Source organism: Cygnus atratus, chromosome 9, assembly GCF_013377495.2.
Source record: "Cygnus atratus isolate AKBS03 ecotype Queensland, Australia chromosome 9, CAtr_DNAZoo_HiC_assembly, whole genome shotgun sequence".
NCBI classification, from domain to species: Eukaryota; Metazoa; Chordata; class Aves; order Anseriformes; family Anatidae; genus Cygnus; species Cygnus atratus.
The window spans coordinates 10,177,166-10,194,904 of record NC_066370.1 but is presented as its reverse complement, the minus strand read 5'-3'; the positions used below and the strand labels follow the sequence as shown (position 1 = coordinate 10,194,904).

Below are 17,739 nucleotides of genomic sequence, written 5' to 3'. Positions count from 1 at the left end.
CCTCGGTTTTTGAAAAAAGGATAATTTATCAACCACCTGCCCCCTTGGGACAGGGCTGGGGAGCGGAAAAAGGGGTGACAAACGAGAGACCACCTTGTACCATCCTGTTACAACAATTTGACTTCACCAAATTCAGCTCACATTTGTACGCCCATTTGTGACTTCTGTTATGGTTGTCTGCACGTCTTCAACTACGGGCACATCTTCAACTATTTAACACCAGTGGTTCCAGCACAATGTTCTGATGGCTAGTGGACTAGCCTCCATCACAGGCTCACCTACGCTACTGTATAACATTTAGCTAGTATAAATGAAAGACTAAACTCTGATTAACCTTTTATACCACTGATTTACTACTGGAATCTGTCTTGGATCAAAATTTGGAAATGACCTTAAGTTGCACTCATCTCTTTCATCTTTACAGCTGTCTTCTTGGTATGAAACACCTTTTAAAACCCAGTCACAGACTTCAGGTGCTGCTCCAGTTGTTTTCTCTCCAATCTTCTGAATTTTGCACTTTCTTACCTCATTGAAGATCCATGTTACATTACTAAATAACAGTAACAGATTAAGGGATTTAAATTCCAGTATTTTACAACTACAAAATCCAGGAAAAATTTCAAGTTCGCAGACACCTTTACAGCTTTCCTGGCATTGCCATGTGAAGCCGCTAAAACTTACTGGTACTATCAATGAGCCGTATCTTGTAATTTCCCTCAACTTAGAAACTGAAACATCATATTTTCCTCCAAGGAGTAGTGTTAAGATTAATTAATGTCTGAAAGATCTTTGAGAATGAAGATCAATATCAAAGTGCTATTTTCAGGAATCCAGTGACTGAATCAAACTCTTGCTTTGATTCATGTGAAGCATCAGACTGGTCTCAGGTAAATTCACTCACACTTGTTATTATTTTTGTAGTAGATATGAATTATTCAAGATTCACAAAGCATATTTGACATAAAAAAATACACACACAACCTTCTCAGCACTAGCAGCTTACATGACTTACACCTAGTATTGAAGTATCTAAACAACTATCCATGAAAGTAAAAAAAAAAAAAAAAAATACCAACAGCCAGGGTGTGTGCAGTGCTTTGGCCCCAGCAATGCTGTGGGCAGTGCTGGAGTGCACACCTGATGGGAAGGGCACGGGAACACCTGAAGGCAGCGCTGCGTTTAGTAAGCACCGTAGCACTTCCACAAGCAAAGAGGATTACTCCTCCATAGAGAAGCAAGCACAATGACTTGCTCAGGAGCCTCTATTAAGCCTGTATTACCAACACAGCGTAAGGGGTTAGAGCAACACCCGAGAGGTGTGATCCTATTCTCAGGCCACTAGAGCTTTTACGCGATGGTAACACGATCAAGACAGCACACACAACGCACAAAGTCACGCACCGAGGAACGTGGAGGACCCTCAGAGGCCCTACACAGGCCGCATGTCCCCTAACATCCTGCAGAGACATTCCCAAGCCACACTCAGCCCTACAGCTCAACCCCACTGAGCAACTTTTTGGCTACCATTGATAAAGTAAGGGCACCTTCTCAGGCCCAGAAGGATGGGGAGGGAAGACTTTCTATGTTTCAGTGGTACTGTGCAGCTTCATTACTGATGTTGGTGTCCTCCGCAAGGCCTGAAGGTGGCAAAGTAATGGGTTGGGGACAGGAAAGAACAAAACATCCTAGGAATGAAGAAAATGTCCAGACTGAGACCTGCATTCCTCAAGCCCACTCCGCTGGAAGAAGGCCAGCCTCTCACCCGCACCCCACAGTTTCTCCTTCCTTCCCTCACAGCACCTCTAGCACTGAGCTAGTAACTGCCACAGAAGGAACAGCACCAACAGCTACACTGGAGGATTATAAAACCGCGTACTTTTCACAGAAAAAAATCTAGTCTTCACCCTGCTCTACTCTCAGTTGTCACTAATGCCTTTGAACCCACTCCAACAAAAGACTTTTCGGCTGAAGTTGTAAACAGGGAAAGAGGACAGAGGTCAAAATGCACGCTGAGTATTTATAGGGGAGGGAGTAAGCACACACAGTGTTGCTGCTTCCAGCCCACCTCGCTATTTCTGCCACAACTGCCAACTTGCTGTTCAATCCAAAGCGGTGTGTGTTTTAGGTGAAATATTTACTCGTCACCTCCTTTCCCTCTGCAAGAAGCACAAGTGGTTTGCTACAGAATTACAATAGCAGCATCCTACAAAAGCTTAAGCCCCTGCACAGGGCACATTTGCTAAGGAGAGAAAAGAGCGCCATAAGCAGGCCAGGGCTTGCTGAAGCGCCAAAGTCCTGCCTCTTCTGCAGATGCAGAGGCAACATTTGCCTCAATTTACTCATTTTCTTTCAGTTATGACTGAAAAACTCACTGGAAGTTGTAAGGCTGCTGCCTTCCTCCACAGCTGGTATCTGAGGCGGGACCTTGGCCAAAACACTCTGTGCACAAGGAGGTTCAGGCGCCTTCCCCTGCCCACCCCAACCCCACGGACCAGACCTGAAGAAGAACCTGCTCTGACTAAATCTGTTCATATGACTGATGCCAGACTTATTTTATTTTTATAAATAGATATATAAAAGCTTTATTTAAAGATTCTGCCATTTGGAGAAGTCCCACTATTTGAAATCTATTCCCACATCTGAACTGCAGAAAGCACAGAATGGGTACCAAATACGAACAACTCCAGTCTAACCAGTCACCTTCTCATATTTGCTGTAACAGTCATTAAAGAAAAAGGAAATACTGTAAAATCCTTCTTATCCTGCCTCTGCTCAGAGAAGAATCACATTTTAATAACTATCAATTGTGAAACCGCTTACCTATGAAGAGATTTTCAAATAAATAATTATTTCATTTTCTGATCCACTGGAGATAAGCCACTTACCAACTCTTTATAATAGAAGACAAAAAGGAAGGTTAAAAATACAACCAGAAAAAAAATTTAAACCCATTAACATAATTCCACATAAAACTGAGAAATGGTAAGAATGCCTACCGTATATTCTGTGCTTTAAGTTGTTTGCTAATTCCAGACACAGGGGTCAAACTGAATCCCAGCTATAAATTTAACTACCAGGCAGCAGGGGACAAAGACAAATCTGAATGATAGCACCATTCCAGATCACAAAGAATCAGACCGAGGGCCCAAATACACGAACGAAACTGGTGTTAAAACAAAAACAAACAGCCTGCTACAGCAAAATCATGATTTGTTTGATTTTCGCAGCACAAGTCTGTTACAGAAGCCGAGGTTCAAAGGGTTGCATCTCTCTAGAAACAAAAACACACATACATTTGGGAAACAACAAAAAGGAGAGTACCAGAAACTTTTAAACATATCTGCATTCCAGGATATCCCAAGATGTCTATGACTACACACACAGTGGTTACTGCAAAAAGTGCCCATCTTTGCAAATCAGGCCTGCCAAATCTCTCTTGTTTCACTTATCTATTTGTTTTTCCTCAAATATTTCCATATTTTCTCAAAATTAACAATCGCTAAGTTCCTTCAGTTTCTCCTATGGAAACAGACTGCCTATCGATAAAATCAGCATATCCAAACACACGGGCCTGATGTCATCTTTCTCCAGATCAACTTAAAATACCCAATTTTTCATTTACTTGAGAGACGTCTGGCTTGGTATTATGTAGCTATTGCAGTACCCGACACTTCCCCCCAGTCTCCAAAAATAAAAATAAAGAATGGTTCCACTCACTTCACTGGGAGAAAACATGACATCATGCCCCATTCAGGTAAGCAAGAATATGACAAATCTTGCCCCAGTGAACAGTATCACTAATTGGAATGCTACTCCCAGCTTCCTCATCTATTAGGAAAACAGGGTAGAAATCATGTGTTCAGTACAACACAGACAGCACAAAGTGCTATTTGCAATAATAAAGGAACAAATTCCTACCAGGCTGATAAAAACACAGACATCTCTACACCACCTCAAAAATGGATTTAAATTATTTATTACTGTACCACAATAGAAGAATCAATTGATTAGCCCACAAGGAATAAATTCTGATTGTCTAGAAGGCATAAATATATATATATATATATATCTACATACACACACAATTCTGCTTCTTTATACTGTCTTTAGTAATTCTTATGTCATTCCCTGCATATTCCATATATATCCATTCTCCATTGCTATTCCCTCCTTCCCCTTTAAAAGGGGGGCACAAGAAGATAACGTGCAAAATTGTAACTGAAAAATGTCTCTCTCTCAGACAAGCAAAAGGACAGGACAGCTATCAGATTTACAGGCAGTGATGGATAAATTAAGGTTGCATATTTCCTTATCCTTTCTCTCAGCATCATTTTTTCAGCCCTTTCACATCACAAATGCACATCCATCTGTCCTTCTGAAATAAATGGCGAAAGGGTAATGCTGACCATTAAACGCACACACAAATGCACACACGCTTCAAAGAAGACATTTTTGACAAAATACTTACAAGGATTAAGGTAGCCTATGTGATGCTCCATTTTCTTGCTTTAAAAAGATGGAAGGCAAAAAAAAAAGGAAGTGTTGCAAAATAAAAGGAAATTCCACCCACACAATCCTGCAGCCTGCTGCAAAGAAGCACAGAAGCGTGCTGACGTCACGGATTCATGAATGGATGTAAATCGGGCTGTTTCGAGATTCGGCGGAGCCGGCTGGGGCTGTGCAGCGAGGGGAGCAGGGGGGCAGCCAATCCACGCGGGCACCGCCAGCCGCCTCCTGCCAGCCAAATCTGGGCACCGCACAGCCCGAGCCCACCGCCGAGCCGCCCGAATCGCGGGGCGCCCACCCGGCCCCGTGCTACGTGTGCGAGGCGGGGAGATGCCACCGAAAACAATTTGCTCATAACCGAGGCCGCGGGGTAAAATGGCATCAGTGCTGCCATTCCACGGGAAGGACCGGGCGAGGACATCCTCTGCTGCCTCCAAGTCACCGCTCCTGCGAGTTTCTGCCCCTGCGTGCAGCTCGGATAACAACAGCAGATCAAATAACAGCCATCTGTTAGATGAATCAAACGTATTTAGTAATCAGAAAAGGGGTTTATTATCTCTCTGGCTTTTTTGAGGATTTCAAACCTTGGGAATTATTAAAATAACTAAATATAAGCATGTACTGGAAGGAAGCCGCAGGGAGAACAATAGGAGGCTTGTATTTGATTAGCAATGCAAAAGCACCAACAAAATAAAAACAGGACCACTAACAAAAATCACACATTCAGCTCTCAAACATTCACAACAGCAGACAGACAGGCTCACAACGTCAGAAACATTTAGAACCAAAAATCGAAGCGTGCACGGTTTGACACATGCAGCTACGTAACAAATGGTGGGCACAACAGGGCGGTCATCCGCACAGCAGCCTACCAGCCATTTTCATTTCATTTTCATTTCTATGCCAGTGCATATGCTTCATTCTGCACACCAGATGCGAGGACACACTGCGTCAGTTTGGACGCCCCAGTAGATGCCACTGTCCTCGTGGAGGCACACAAGGGCAGCTATGGTTAACTTGGATCTGGACAGACAGAACGCAAGTTCTGCCTCATTTTTGTCGTCGAAATAATAGGGGAGGAGAGCTGAGCATAACCAGGAATTATGGTCAAGGTTTGAAGAAAAACCTAGGCTGCACATTATGCAACTACACCACCTTGGGGTTTACCACAACTCATTGGTGTGATCTCTTGAGCTCCAATCCAATTTGTAGCCTTCCAGATTATTAAGAACCAGAATTTTGGTATTTTCACCACCCCTTTTCCTAGCAAGTAAGAAGCAACTAAGCCGAAAATCAGATGTCCCAAAACTTACTCTGTAGAGCACAGCATTTTCAGAGAACGTCTGAGACGTGCTTATATGAGGTGATAAGTTGGTGTTTGCGTGTGTTAGGACAATAGTTTATTTCATTAGTGTGTCTTTGACTCAGCAGTCAGCCAGGACGGTGCCAGCTGCTGGTCCATGCTAAAAGACCCCGGGTGGGTCTCACAGGGCTCTACACCTGCCCTCAGCACATCGTCTCTTAGCATCACCGCAGTGTGGGAGACGCGACCACCCCAACCAAAGAGTTGCTGCTATGAATGTATCAGTATGCTCTGAATTTGAGTTTTGATTTGGGACTTTGGTTTTTGAATGGACCTTTATAAAGCTGACCAAAGAAAATTAATGCAAATCTCGTTACCTACTTTCAAGATCAAAAAGAGCACACATGAACTTTTGCTGAGGAGATCCGAATAATATGTCTTAAGAGCCAAAATTCACAAAAAGCAAATCATGAGGTTTCTACCCAGAGAATGCACCTGCTACAGACTGAGCAGTACTATACAAAGGGAGAAGTAGGGCTGAAGGCAGAGCGACATGTCTCCACAGGATCGCTTCGTGCCACGGTCTCTCACCCAGCAGCACGTGGTTCCGTAGCTCAGAGGACCTGCCCTGACCTCCTGCCTTCCCTTTGCCTCCAGGGTACCAAGTCCTGCTTATGGCTTACCTCACCATTGCAGTGCAAAAGCAAGAGCTTCCAGATTTCAGTGGCAATTTTTAAACAAAACAGAAATGGGAATTACGTTCTTACCCTAAAAAAAAAAAAAAAAAAAAAAAGAGGCAGGAGGGTGGGGAGTAGGGTAAATTCAGGATCTCAGGATCCAGACGGGGAGCACAGTACCACATGCAAGAAGCAGAAGAAAAGGAGAAACAGTGCCACAGAGCTAAAAACTCAGAAAAAAATGAATTTTCAGAGGTTTCCAAAGGTTAATTGCAATGACATTTAAAAAGCAGGGATATCCAGGGATAGTACGTGGGAACAAAACCCCAGGAAGACACCAGTACAGGAAAAGAGCCTGCACGTATAACTTAAGATTTTCTTTTCCATGGTGACTTGGGTCAACGTACCAACACTCAATTTTGTCCTTCACTTAACAGATCAGGTTAAAGTTTTCCAAATACAAGCACCTGAATTTAATCCAAGATAACTACCTTAACTCAGCAGGAAAAAAAAAACAGTCATTGGCCTAAAACTGATGGCTCCTTACAAGATTATGTCGGTAGCCAAACAGCATCATTAGAAAACAGGGTGGCTACAACCAGTTACATATTTTAATAATGTATATTGCATACCACTTATGCATCAAAAGAGCTAACTTCAAGTTGACCTGCATTAGAATTTCCCCCCTTCTCATTCAGACAAGAACATTGGCAAAAGCAGGGAAATCTTTATGAAGCATCAGATGCCCAAACATGACTCTATGGGTAAGTTCAGTTCGGTATTAAAGAGAAAAATGAAAAAAACAAAAAGAAATATATAGAGCAAGACAAGGGTATAAGCTATTAAAAAAAAACAAAGTTCATAAGGGAACATACAAGTGGTGGTGACACTTCACAGGTAGGAGGATTTCCGAAAGGATATTTGAGTAACTAAATAGGCCATTAGGAATCATAGCAGGCAAAGCCAGTGCTAATGGGTGCAAAAGGAAAGCTAGAAGCATTTAACAATATCTATTCACTATATCTGAAAAAGGCAGGATAATTAAGCACTTTCAAGCCAATTAGTAAGTAATAGGAATGGTATACAGCATCTGCTAGGCATAACATTTCAAAGCCGGCACATCATATTAATTTGAGCCCGGTCCTAAAATAATCATTTAACACGTTCTCCAATCCAATGACCTTCAATTTTAATAAACTGGAAAACTACTGAAATCGCAGAAGACTGAGAACAACAATATTATGCCAATAGTCAAAAATAACATAAGCTTGCTATCTATAGGCCTTGGTAATTTGATGTTGATATGGGGCAAAAATTGTAATTCAGCCTTTGACTGGAAAGGATGGTTCTGCTGCATCAGACCAAGGGCCCATCCATCCCAAGGTCTCCATCCCCGATGGCGACCAGTAACAGACACACAGGGAAGCAGGAAAAATCAAAGCAAATGGCATACTCCAGTAAAAATCAGAAAATTAGAAATGAGATTCAAGTGACTCAAAGGCTAATCTCATAACTACATGTGCATGAGGCTGTTTATAAATCCACTCTGCACACATTTGGAGGTAACAAGAGGGACTCCGCTGTGAAAACTTCCTACCTGCATGAATAAATAGGAAAAGTGAGGGAGCAAATGATTGTTGAACAGAGAGCCTAAGTATTTGCATAGATAAGATGTCTGGAGGGACATTTTATTGTCAAGTCCTGAAACCTGCAAGATGTTTGATTCACTCCAACCCTGCAGGTATACATTCCCCTTCCGAATGGCCTAAACTTCAGTGGGGGGTGGGTGACAGGAAGAAAGGAAAATTTTTTACTTAAACCATCGGAAGATCTTCAGTCTCTTCAAGTCTCAGAGCCAAGTGCTGGGGGCCAAGGAGCGATGGAAGGGGAGAAAACTGCAGAGAGAAAAAGCCCAGAAGCGGGGCAAGTACAACATCCTGTGAACAGACAAGCTGCGACTGGAGTCGGGGGCCCTGCTTACAAGCCCGGCTTTACAGGGGGTCAGTTCACAACAGGACAGCCTGTGATTTCAGACCCCGTTCCTGCCTCGCTGAGGATGAGCATCCCCTGGCCGAGGGGCTGCCTTTGGGGTAGGATGAAAGCAGGGTGCCCGTTCTGGTGACCCTGCTGCTACGGGCGCAACAGGGCTGCCCCTGGAACAAGCCCTGGGCCCTCTCAGAGCAGAAACGTCGGCGCTCTGCTCACACAGCAGCAGCACTTGGAGCCACAGGGAGCCTTCCAGGTCTGTTCAGCAATGAAAGCAGGGAGCTGGAGATGGCTGCAAACTCAGACATGCAATGCTCTGAGAAAGACACCCACATCTTCAAAGTGTCTACCCAAAAACATACAACTAAAGGGAAGGAAATGTGTTTATTTTTCCCCTTGGAGGTCATTTGCAGAAATCCTTGGCAGAGGCCCTGTGAGAACAGCAGATCTATTTGTTCAGGGAAACAGCCATAAAATAGTGATTCTCCCAGAGAATGTTTCAAAATGAAGTCTTCCATAACAATAATCAACATTAACTGAACTGCCAGCAGTAAGAAATGCTGCAAAAGTAATAAAATTAAGTATGTATAATTAACAGCTATAAGGGACACTTTCAAAGCTGAGTGAGCTACAGTCACCCTTCCTCTCCCACACTGGGAGCCTGCAGAACACTGCTAGGGAAAAATGAGATCCGAGAATGAAGCCTCGGTATTAGTGCCATGTGGAAAGAAAAGTCCTAATAATTTAAGTTATTCCCACAAAGAGGCACTGATCCGCCCGTGCATAAGTGGGAAGCTATTGAGGAATTAGTGAAACCATATGGGAGGTTCTGTTCAGAGGAAGAAAATCACCTGCACAAATATAGTAACAACTGCTGAGCAGCTGGTCTGTAGATAAGGATTTGGGGATAGAGAGGATCACAGACTGAGCACAAATTATAAACATCAAGTTGTCATAAACAAGGCACCTTTATACAGTGACAGGAACACAAATTTGAGAGAATGGAAGAAACCCTCATGGTCTGCTCAGTTTTGGTCAAGCCTGCGATAAAGTCCATTTTGGGGCGAGGCTTGCCAAGAAGGAGAACCCCGGACACAAGTACGAGAAAGGCCAGAGGGTTAATAAAGTGAGCTACAAGGGAAGAGTGAGCTGACTGAGGTTGCTCAACGTGAACAAATTAAAAAGAGAAGAGAAGATTGAGATATAAGGGTCCTTAAATATAGTAATGGTTTCTGCAGAACAACAGAAAAAAATATCCTCCACTTCTGTGGTAAGAAGGCGTAAAGGACTCAAATTGCAACAAGAGACGTTTACTTAAGCTGGAAGAAGCTTTCTAAGTGGTAAATACTGCACTAACCTAAGGAAGTCTCGTTGCCTCCTGTATTAGAGGGTAAATGAAAAAGACTTCACAAGAATTACCCAGCAATAACGATGACGCACTGAGGCAAAGGGTCAAGATGATCTTCTGGAACCTCTCGGGCCTCTTTTCCTACGAAGACAGTGAAATACTGAAAGCTTTGCAGCAAGACCAGAAGCTAAAAAATTAATCTGATCTCTTGCAGTATGAGGTCTTGCCGAATTGAGTCCTTCCAGCCTTGCTACTGTTACACAACCCCTTTGAGGAATATTACTCAGATTTATAGCAAAAAAACTACAAAAAACGTTGAAAGCCCATTAAGACAGCAGAATTCAAGCATTTGTAAGTTAAAGACTGACAGAATAAGGCACTATTTTTAGTATTAATAGTTTTCTGTAGTTTTGTGATAAAGTTCCTTCAAGAACAGTTGATCAGCCCTATGCAAATACTCTTAAGACACACAAAACCTGCTCAGCATCTTCCTCCCAGACTAGTGCCAGTCATGAAGCTATCAGTAGCTTTTTTGTTAGAGCTCACTGCTGCGGGGGGGGGGGGGTGTTGCGCCTCTTTCCCAAGACATTTCTTCTGTTCCCCCAGTGCTAACTACAGCCCCCAGGACATGCCCCTCTTGATTTGTCTAAGGAATAAGCACAGAATTATTCACTTTACAAAGAGTGATGACAACACCTTAAACATTTCAAATCATGTTTAACAGGTTTTTGGTCCAGAATATTTAGATGAAGAGCATTAAACTTGTCAGCAGCGATGATTTTGATCCTTGTTTTCAAGAGCAGTGCTGGACAATGCCGAACCGTGTGTATCACCCCAAAGCAGGGCCTTCTCAGGAGATGATGCGTGGCGTACCAAATACTTGCTTCATGAATTAAGTCATAGAGCTGTCCCTAAGGGACAGCCAAAAATTACACAACCTTCAAAGGGGCACATAAAAGTTCGCCAATGCCCTAATATTCCAACTAAACCAAATCATCAGCTTTGTATTGCAGAAGATTTTGCTCATCCAGGGAAAATAAGCACCACCTTTGTAAATACAGGCGATGGCTAAGAGAAAGAACGACAGTCCTGCATGAAACATGGTAGCTGAAGCATTAGCCCTGGGGTCTTCCAGGACAGTTATTTCACAACAGCGTATAAAACCTGTAGTTCTGCATAAGCAGAGCAAAAAAGGTGACTGCACTTTCCCTTCAAGCTGAGAGATGCAAGCCTGCTCCAACTGCTATTTCCCACTTAGTAGTAAAGAACAGAAAATGTGTATCCTTTTCATAAAGCATATATCATATTGTTGGGATAAAAACAACAAAAAAGACAATAACCGACTACATGATTATTAGCTTGCCTGGTTCACTTGCTCCCCTGTTACATGCAATCTACTAAAGATCATGTTCCCCCAAAAAGGCCCACTTCATGTCCTTAAGGCACCTCTATTCCCCCGTTACACCACTACTGTGCATTCAGCACTTCAATATAGAGTGTCTTCTCTATTAACTGAATAAAATAAATAAAAAGAAGCAGCAATGCTGATGAAGAAACTGATAAATTGTTGTTGATGAAGCAAGGGCAGGGTAGTTCACGCAACTAATTGCTTTCATTGAAATGAAATCAGGTTTAAATCAAGGGAAAATTTAATTCTTCAGTAAAATACTTCACCTGAATTATAATCCATAACATGATACAGAGACTAAATATATGGATACTTTGCCCCTACAGCACATGCCACCCGTCACAGACAAAAAATTGAGATTTTTTATTAAACAAATCCCAAAATGTAGCCCCATCATGCATGCTCCTGCAAGCCTTCACACAGGTGGCTCAATTACCTCCTAAAACTTATGTCTACTATTATCTGCATGAAGTATCTACTTAAGAGAAACATCATACAAATGTAAAGAAAATTTAAAGAAAAACATTTTGTCTCCTTGAGGCTGAAAAGTTTTCTTCCCTTACGCATATATCCATCCACTAACTGAAGAAAACTAAGATATTTTTACAGTTAAAGACGAGAATAAATGATTTCTCTGCTAGTGCTTGTAAAGAAAACACTAATTTTTTTTTGACAATATTCCTCAAAACTTAATTCCCAAAGATTACAGAACAATTATACGATTTGCTCCTTTTCAGGGTTCTTCACACATACCTATGCTCACAATTGAAATGTCAAATACTCTCCTTTAATAAAAATAAAATACAATGAAAATTTGACTAATGCAATTTCTCTGAAATTACTAATTGTGTGTGCTTTCAAAAGCGTTTTTAACTTGGTTAGCAGAAGTCAAACAAAGTAAATTTCTGACAGTAATCACAAAAGGGAATAAAAATAATCTGAATACCATCACAGACAAATATATCAAGCACTTCCCACTTCAAAACCAAAGGCCAATTTTAAGTGAGCACTTACAGAGCAACCCTGGTAATACACCAGTTTTACCATTTAGTTTTTAAATATATAGAATAGATATAGTTAAGCTAAAAACACTTTATACATGACAGATTCAAGGGATGACATTCTTAAAAATAGCAGTACCTAAAACGTCATGTATCATGCTAACACAGAAGGCAATACACATTACAGAAAAGTATCACAAGCTCACACAGATGCATTAGATTAGAGAATATGAGAAGAACTTTCTGCCATTTATTTCAAGTTTCAAAAGCAATAGCAAAAATTTGATTTGCAGACAGAGGGGGGAAAATAGCACACCTGAACACCAAAGAACTGCTCTGACCATCTAGTCCAACCCCTCGTGCAACGCAGAAGAACGACACAAGAACGACCTGCAGCCGCAAGCTTAACTTGTGCTAAAATTACACCGTTTTTAATAGGAAGACAGGTAAGCTCGATTTCACATGTTCACAATGTCCCTGATCACACCAGACAGTTTGATACTACCTTAAACATTTGACCTTATTTTAGAGATGATGAACAGCTGCTTGAAAACAAACAAATAGCTAAAAACCTATCATTTTAGAATCATTTAGCCTATAACCTGCTACAATTTCAATGTGAACCACTGTTCTTTGCATTTGCTGGAACTTCCCTGGTATCTCTACTCAGGCTAAAACAGTGTGGATTCCTGTGAGGAAATCTGCTTTCTCCAAAAAGCAGCCGATTACTACAGCAAGTACAATGAAAGAGTACTTAAAACAATAGAAAAATAATATATCGGAATTGTCCCCTCACAACACCAATAAATTTGACTGAATAGATTCAAAAGCTCTCAGAGTTCAAGTTACATTTGAAAAATCTGAACACTTTATGATTAAATTCAACCCAGGCTATGGAAACATTCCTTTGGCACCCATTGCTTCCTGGTCACTCACAAGTTGAATCTGAACTGGATCCCATCAGATGTCCTGCAACTGAGCTATTGCAAGTGAGCATACTTAGCAGTGAAATGGCTATGGACATAATATAAAACAAGATGGTCAACTTACCTAATCCCTACCTTTGGAAAGCAAAGAACATCTAAAACGTAAGGATAACTGCAGGAGTGAGTGCTCTTTTGTTTCATGCCTCCTCAAGTTTCTGACTAGTTACTCCAGTTCAAGCATAAACAACTGCTGATACCTGATCATTTTTCCAGATGCACTGAAAGCCCATGTCCTCTTGGCTTACTGCACATGTGCCTCCTCTTCAAGTCAGATAAATCAAGCTGCTCTCTGAAGTTGCACCATGAGTAATGTTCAAGACAGTCCAGCACTGAATTCTTTTCTCTAGAAAGAAAAGCAGTAAGAAAACTCAGAATCCTATTGAACAAAAACTTATTTAAATAGATGTTCCTAAGATCCATCCAAAACATCCTATTAGCATATCCTGATGTTGCGTGGTACATTTAAATGCAGCAGAAAACATCCAAAATAAAGTATGCACTTTCAAAAAGGATGAAACCTAGGAGTAGAAAAACACCTCATAACATTTAGCACATCCTTTCTCAGCACAGGCATACACCTTATAATCCTTTTACAGTACAATTTTATTTTAAATTAAGCAAGCAGCTCCCATAAAAGAGCTCACAGATTTCCATATTAAATATACACACACACACACACATATATATTATTATGGATTGGGTTAGATTTTAAAATAACACTTCCAGATAATTTATTAAAGATTTTTTCCACTTAATTTTATACTAACACTCCAAGTTATTTCCCTCATTATAAGCAAATTTTAGGAAAAGCTTAAGCTATTATAGTCTTCCAACACAGATTACAACTCCTCATACCATTATTTCTCTTGGTGTCACAAACACACAAGCAAAGAGACAACAGATTTTGAGAATTCCAGGCCTGAGCCTACTGTATATTCTTCCCATCCCACAGAAGTCTAAAAGATTGCAAGACTTAGTGTGGTTCTTCATATCATTAGAAATAATCAACACCTTGAAACTACAGAACTGGCTGATACTAGCCTGTAATGTGAAAAGTGAAGCAGGTAGTCTTAAAGAGAGATTAGCTCTACCTGCAGACATTGTTTTTCTTGGATCCTTAATCACCACAGACACATCAACATTACTACAACACTGAAAGAGGGATTCAACGATGCTAGCACAACTAATTCTTTATATTCACTGTTTTTGTGGCAAATTAAACAGCAAAGGCAATTCCACACTCCCAACAAGAAAGACTGTGAATTCAAGGTTAAGCTACATTCAGAGGCTATTATTTGGTCTCCTGAAAGGAGGATGACGACAACAGCAATATACATGCACAAAAGTCCCAACCTGCAATCACTGTTGACCTGTACCAGGCCTGTTTTAATCATTTATTAGCACAGTAATTCCCACTTCAAGCACCATCCTGGAGGCAATGCACCAACAATGGCCCTAAGAGACGCACAGCTGCAGTAAATCTGTTCAGCCGTTCCCATCCCTCCACCAGCAGCAGCAGCAGGTGACTCTTCCAGTGCTCTGAAGCCGTGCTACAGCTCTGCTTTCACACTGTGTTATTTGAGGCGATGCTCCTGGAGGACTTCTCCCACTTCGCTCAGCAGTTTGTAAAGAAAAATAAAACCTCCAAATCACCGAAGCTCTGCTGTACCTTCTCACGTGGAAACACCTGGTCATCGGCACGAGCAGTGTTCTCATAGGGGCTGGTGCCCACACAGCTGCACAGAAGCACCGGCTGGCACCAGGACCATGCCACACAGACACGTCCTGAGAGCGAGGTGGGGACACAACAGGAGCAAGAGCACCAAACACACAGCACCCAAGCTCCTTAGAAGTGCGGGCAGCTGACCACGGCAAAGCAGCAGAACATCTATACACCTTGCTACAGACCAGGCCAAGCAGCTAGCAAAAAAAAAGTAAATAAAAATAAAAAAATAAACTAGAAATAGGGAAGCACGCTACACAGGTATACAGTCTAATTCCTAATTAGCACATTGCTGTTAATAACTCCTTCCAAAAGAGGTACGGAAGGACAGAGCATCACATTTGAACAGGTTTATTAGATCATTTTTAGAGTTTAAACCTTTTTATATATTAAAATATAGATGGTTGGTTTTATTTACAAGAAAAATCACTTGGTGATTCCATGAAATCAAGGAAAGAAGTCCCAAAAGCTGGCAATCACAATTTTTACCACGGTTTTAAAGACAGGAATCATGGACATATATCTGTGCGTACACACCCCAAAATGTGTTTTCTTGCTTAAAAAAAACCACTTAGGTAGATGCTACGGATGAAACAATAATGCATAACTGAGAATCAGAAACATACAAAATCGGGAAAGATTGCATTTGATTACAGTACAGCTAAAACAGCACATTAAATTGGAGAGATGTTCTTAAAAAACACTAGCCTGAAGATGCCTGAAGCTGGAAGAATGCCACTGGAATATATTATTGAATTTCACGTGAAAATTACAGCTTCCTAAGATTATAAAACATCGTTTTATAACAGCTAGCAAAGGTAGGAATTGTCAGTACCCTAGAGGAGACAAGATTTTAGGGGCCTGAGGACTTTTACCACCAGATGAGTTTTGTTCTTCCTGCACCTGTATTTACTACAGCTTTGTATAGTGTTCTACCAGCTTTAACACATTGCCTGCCAGGTTTAACTTGAAAGATTTTATGCACCTGTAAGCCAATACACAAAACAAGACAGTATCACAGATTTAAACTCTTAACAATGCATAAATGCACTTATGCCCTTGGTAAAAATTGTTATTTTTGTTGTAGAACAAATACAAAACCAATTATATGTAATATAGAGAACCATACACACCGGAAACAAATTACAAAACATACCTGGTGGTTAGATTTTTCCCCTTTAGGATAACCATCACAGACCCAAATATTCCTTTCAATCTAGTATTTCTCATCCTAACAAAATACCAGCAGAATTCTGAGTATTTGGTTCAAACACCATCCCTTGCAGATGTATTTTGTTTAAAGAACTGAACAAACAAAACATTATTTGCTTTGAAATTCTCCTGCTTGTGGTGAAAGCCGAGCTGTGACTGTTAGCATTGTTCTCAACAGAGCTAGGATTTCGTTTCCCGTGTTCAATTTAAGATCTGTTCAAGATGCTGCCCACCACCTTACCGTGGCTTTGCACTACCATGACCATATCTACTGCAAAATAAAATATTTCGTGCAAAATACATACTTACAGAGAAGACTGCACAAACACCATGAAAATAGTAACTGGGGCCAATTTCTTCAGAGACTAAACTTCGTCCCCAGCCGTGTTACTCCCCCTGGATTGATATTGTTCTTGTACAATACCCAGGCCTTGAAGCCTTGGGAAGTTCCTGTCCCAACTCAGCGAGGTGGGAGGGTTTGTTATTTTAACTGCTGGCTGATAACAGCTTATCAGTAAGTTTTCAAAGGTTAAACGACACATTTTCATGGCAAAAAAAAAAAAGCACAGAAAGCACAAGGAAAATGTTGAATTCACGTTCGCCCTCCTGCTGCTGGGTCCCTCCAGCAGGAGCCGAACATTAATACACCATGACCTGCAGTGCCATCCAGCAAAGAGAGATGAACCAAACTCCTGTTCAGAGAAACCATAACTGCAAATACCTCTGGAAGCCAGTGGGAAAGCAACAAAAACGCTTTCTTTCAAAGCAGGAGCTAGCTTTGCCTGCTACATTCACACTGCCACACGGTGGAAAAAACTAACCCAAAATCTTTAAGTTTAGTCTTTAAATACAGGGCAATTTTATTCCTGTTGCCAAATTTATCACAGTGCTACGACAACTCACTGGGAAACAGAAACAAAATCAAGTCCTCAATTAAGGCCTGCTATGATCTTTGATTTCTATCCCAAGCAAGCTACTGACCTGTAAAGGGCTGATGCAACTTTAAAGCAGGAAAGAAAAATAAAACAAGTTACAGACTTATTACTAATTCATCCTGGCTGAAGCCACATACCAGCAGCTGCTGCCTCTCTCAATTAACAGCAAATATTGAGCAGTATTGTCATTTAACGGTGTTGACTGAGCACAAGCGCAAAAAGAGACGGGAGTACATTCAGGAGAGCAGCTCTCTTCATAAACAAACACCAAAAAGGTGAAACAAAAGGGGAAAAACACAAGGACATTCAGCCTCTGTTGCTGAAGATTTGTCAAAAAAAAAAAAAAAAAAAACAGATGGGGAAATCAGCCCCGCGCTGTGATTTCTCGTGACCCCTTCTATGCACAGGGAAATCCAATGCGCCCACAGCTGCACTCCCCCTTCCTACCCTCTTGTGCCCACAGCCACGCAGCCTCTCGCACCCACTGGCTTTAAAGCGAATAATTATACAAACAATGCAATCAGAGCAAGCAACTGGAACCGATGCACTTCTCCCACGATGCCTCCGCAGGGACTTCAGCGGCCTGCTTGCTCCGTGGGGTCAAGTCTGCTGGAAGCCACTTAGGTACAAGCGGATATACATACTTTGTATTGC

At 41.4% G+C, this 17,739-nt stretch overlaps 1 protein-coding gene across 3 annotated transcripts in view; it reads right to left on the bottom strand.

Moving 5' to 3' along the window:
* The window catches only part of MAP3K13 (mitogen-activated protein kinase kinase kinase 13), a 74,850-nt gene that overhangs the window by 34,580 nt on the left and 22,531 nt on the right, over positions 1-17,739 (bottom strand). For all 3 annotated transcript variants that reach the window (XM_035544792.2, XM_035544791.2, XM_050712592.1), the window contains one exon: positions 13,413-13,558. The gene's annotated coding sequence lies outside the window, so the exon portion shown is untranslated. The remainder of the gene's footprint in view (positions 1-13,412; positions 13,559-17,739) is intronic.